Here is a 4,987-nt window from a genome sequence, read left to right on the forward strand (position 1 = left end):
TTGGACAGGAACCGCAGGAGTTTTAGAGAGCGGGAGTAAGCTAGCTCGAAAAACTAACCCTCCACATCCGGTTGAAACTTTCAAAATAAAAGTCCCCGGAAGTTGCGTTCTGATTATTAAGTTAACATCTTGCAAAGATTTATGGCAAATTTTAATGTATTTCAACGTCATTTTACGTAATAGAGCAATACAAATTAGTACAAAGTGTGCTGTACGAGATCATTCTATGTGGTTCGAGTTAATTCTGTCCCTACAGATGGGCCAATGATTACACAAAAATGAATACTACAATATACTGTTTGAAATGCAAATACAAAACAGAGTGAAAACAAAATTGAGACGCTAATGTTTGTCTGGCCTGACCAAAGATCAGGTAGAGGATTTAATAATGCTGTTAGAGCTGTTTAAAGCTGCAGATACTGATCCAACCGGGATTTCAACTTCACCTAAAAATTTTGAAAGTATGTATTATTTTCCGATCATTTATTGGTTTTATGCAGAAAGAATACAAGTTTTTACATATCCAAAAATCAGTATCTCAACTTTAAGCCACATGTCATAGAATCCAGTAATATCTATGGCCACTCTATTCACCAACTGCTTCAACCAGACCCAAAAGAGTTATTGTCTTTCAATATTGGCTATATTAAAGACAGATCCTATCAAATCTTCTATGAGTGAGTCAGCAGGACGGAGGTTTTGCCAAACAACTGAGGGACAGCTGTGGAGTCAGAATCACATAAATGAAAAAATACGACGTTTTTACTGACACGGATTCATTTGGTTTACACAGAGGTAACTTATTCTGCTTTGGAAATGTTTAATAACATTATGATTGCTGCAGAATCTTGTGTTGTTTATGTTTTCAGCATTTGATCAAATTATCCAATAAAAGGTAACTATGTGATGATTCTTCACGGAAAATGTTACTGAATTATGAAACTGTTTTCAACTGCAGGCAACCAGTTGGCTGATTCCATAAATTAGAATATGTGACTGAAAAGTTCCTTTGTTAGTACTGCCATCTCCAAGAGAAAGACATTATATAGATTAATTAGAGTACATATATTCTAACATATTTATATTTCATAGTATGTTCAATACCTGCTAAAAGGTTACTTTCACAATACTGGCAGAGAATAATGTTACTTTCTAATCAGGCACATTGCAGCCACACCCGTATCAGTCTGCAGTCTAGAAACAGAAATAAAACATGTGAGCTTTTGTTTTGAAAAGCAAATCACAGTTTCCTTTGTTTACTTTCTGAGAAGAGTAGATTTATACGTCCCTCTTACACACCCACACATACCAAGCACACGCACCCAGGCTGTTTTACTTTTCACATCACCCCGTTGCCCCAAAAGTCTGACCCCGTCCCAGCCGTTCTGGGTTTGAAGGAAAATATTTGTCCTAAAGCTTCACGTGGAGCGAGTTCAAAATCCCATAATGCTCGCATAATAGATGTCTAGCTGAATTGTTGTTGTGCAAACTGTAAAATGACAGCGAAAGCAATGCCTTTAAGGAGGGCCGATTTGTCACCAGACAGAAAATGGTATATGAGGAAGATACCCCAGATTTAAAGTCTGTTTCCGAACAACCTGTTCTTTGCTCTAAAAATATAAAATGAGGCCATGTCAAAGAAAGCTCAGAGAAGCTTCCACAGCAGAGTAAAACTTCACATTAAAAAGTATAAATTCTGGAGAGATAGTTTATGATTAACTCTGCATCATTTTGCACCCTGTCTAGACAACTCATGGTTTCTTCATACACTTTTTATTTTATTTTTTTCCCCCTAGATATACATTTTCAACTAATTCCTCTCTGATTTGGACTTTAGCCAACAATTCTTGCAAATGAAGTATCACTACTCTTACTTGAGCAAAATGTCTTGCTGCTCTACCCACTGCAGTCTGTGAGTGGTTTTTGCAAAAGAACAATTTAACCAAAGTTCATCAGTTACAGAAACAAACTTACAGTTTATGAAAAATGAGATTTCTTGTTTGGTAACAAGCATTGTTCATTGTTGTAGCTGTATCGGATGAGCCTGCTGTAATATTCAGTGGAGAATAAACTCTCCCTTCATACTTACAATATCTAGGATTTAAGCATTGAATGGATGGATGAATGGACAGATGGCTAGACGGACAGCTGCATTCATTGAAGATAATTACGTCTTAACTTTGTAGACTAATCCATAAATTATAACATCCAAGTTTAACAAACTGACCATTCAGTATTCTAAAATCTACCGTGAAATTGACTTTATTAAAAACAAAAGAAAAGAAAATCACTGTGGAACACTATGAGTTGTTTGAAGACATTCATTTGGATCTGCACCAAACGCTTAAATTTAAATAGTGAACTGACAAAACAATTCTCATTGTCATACTACATGTCATTGCATGGAAAATCACCACTTCGTTCCGTGAAAACCAAGCAAATATGTGTGTCTCGACCATTATCTCCTGATTGTCAGAGCTCTGCATTTAATTTAGTCTAATGTTTAGAGTTTTTTGCAACCTCGGTTCCAACATGCAGGAATGCAGATCCAGACTGTCCAGCTTTTCCCTGACCACCAGAGAAAGCAGTTACAGTAATGGATAATTGTGTGTGGGCTGAATGCTGCATGCCTGTAGACTCCCAAAATCCAAACTCTGAGTCTGCTCTTTGCCACTCAAGCATAAGGACTTTAGTTACTTCCTACTCCCAGCTGGGCAGGGTTGGATACATGCAGAGGATGCCTATCACCAAACAAATTACTGGAAGGGGGGCCTGGAGGCCCCTGTAATTATGCTGTGCTGGTTGATAAAAATGGGCCCCACTGTCAGTTAATTTCAATCAGACATGCGACATAGACACAAGTTGTGAAGAGAAACTGATAAGTGGAGCTGCAGCTCACCAGATCTCTGGTGTTTGAGAGCCGGCTTCCTGAATGTGAAACAGCAGAACTTTCCATTGTGATGCATTAGGCACGTGCAAGAGGGGAAGTCTGGAAAAGACATTTCGTGTTCTCCCCAGGTGCAGCATAAAAGCTTTTATGCACATTTATTATTCCCATTTGTGTCGTTTGGATCCGCTTTAGACAATGTGATATTTACAGTCACGCACTTCTCTCATCGTCGATAGTCCATGTTTGCATTTAAAAGATGGGAAGAAAAATAAAGCACGTGTCGATCAGCAAAAGCAAAGAAAGAATTGAAGCTAATGTATAAGTGTGAGACTCAAAACTCCAAAAAGGAGTTGGATTCTAAGAGGCAAAACAGATGCTCACCAAGGAGGACATGCAGTTAAAATTTATAGCGACTGGAACGATGGCCTGTCACGCTGATTTATATTGAGCTTGTTACAAGGTTGGGAGCACAACTGAAGAATAATAAAATCCTTGTACAACAGGTTGTCATCCTTATTTTCATTTCTTTGATTGGCTGGTAAATCAGAAGACTTTCAATAGGGAGTGGTGGTCATTAATTAGGAGAAAAATGGGAAAAAGACAGACAGGCTTTTGTACTGAATGCATGCTCTCTATTCTTGGGAATAAGATTAAAGGATAATTCTGGTCTCTTAGAAATTGGGCAGTACAAGGACTACAAAGACTATGAGGGGTGAGGAAATAGTCTTGATTATTTAAAGCACTTTAAGACGGACACTACCACCAAAGCTTTAATGTTTAATCCCTCGTCATCATTTTCTGTTTTATATTTCTCTTCTAAAAGTATCTGCAGCAAAGCTTTAAGGATAAGAAAAAGCCTACTTCTGTTGTACAACTCTACACTTTGTATTGATTCATAAACTTATGTTTTATTATAAAACCACAGACATTTTGTCACTTAAGACATAAAAAATTCATGGCAAAGTGTGTTTGCACAATAAATAGAAAAGGAAAAAAAAACAGTACAAATAGATAAAAGCGGTGTATTTTTGTTTTTTGCTGTTTGTGTCATTGCTAAACAGAAATGCTTGTGTACTTAAGATGGGGCCATGGTTTTCGATTTACTAAATATGAAGTATCTTAACTGAGAAACAATAAAATTAGAAGGAAGACATAGAAAGTCTTGAACATATGTTCTGTGCAAAAAAAAAAAAAAAAAAACTCCTAACAAGTGTTGTTTAAGAGAGAAAAATAGTGGATTAAACTTAAGGGGGCTGTCAGTTTTTACTGTGCTGTTGTGAGTCAAAAGCTGTAAAGTTGTTGAGCTGCTAACTGTGAGCCTTTCTGAAGGACAGTGGGCTTAATTATTGTATAAAGATTGCACAACAAGATTTTCTTTATTACTCTAAACTCTTCGTAATTTAGAATCAACAAAGAAAAAAAACAGAAATATAAATTCATCCACTTCCCATGTTCTGAACTGCACAAAAAAAAATTTTTGTTTAGCAAGTCCAACTAATATTAGACAAAACTGACCTCACTTCAACTTGTGATCATATCAAAAGTTAAATTTGGATATATCCGTCCCAGATGTCCTGTTTTAAAATTAGACTGATGTAATTGATAAAACGTTCAGTTTCTGGTCAGCAAAAAGTATCCAAGATCCTCTTAATGTTTAGTTTCTCGCAAAATATAAACGGTTTCATGAGTTTTTTTCTTACAAATCAAAATCTGAAAAGTGTAGAATCTCTTTCTTAAAAATGGCGACAGCTGCAATACGTGTAAGGGATGTTTGTTGCAGCAGTGAGAGGGAAGCCAGATAAAGAGATGGGTGAAGCTAAATGCTTTGCAGTCCAAAGAGGAGAACATTTCTGAGGCTTCAAAACACTGGGAGTAGAGATAAGTGTTTCAGATTTAGAAAACTTTTAAAGCCAAATATCATTTCTTCATCATCCTTGCGATACTTTGTATTTGATTGCCCTATAAAACACCAATATATTTTGATTTTCGGACACTGAACTCACTCAAATACAAAGTTTTATTTCACCACCTTTCAGTAGAGAAGTGACACGAACAAGTTGCTTGTATAATTCACCAGGTTCTGCAGTTCCAGCTGAA

Source organism: Poeciliopsis prolifica, unplaced genomic scaffold, assembly GCF_027474105.1.
Source record: "Poeciliopsis prolifica strain line A6 unplaced genomic scaffold, Auburn_PproV2 SCAFFOLD018, whole genome shotgun sequence".
In the NCBI taxonomy this organism is placed as follows: domain Eukaryota; kingdom Metazoa; phylum Chordata; class Actinopteri; order Cyprinodontiformes; family Poeciliidae; genus Poeciliopsis; species Poeciliopsis prolifica.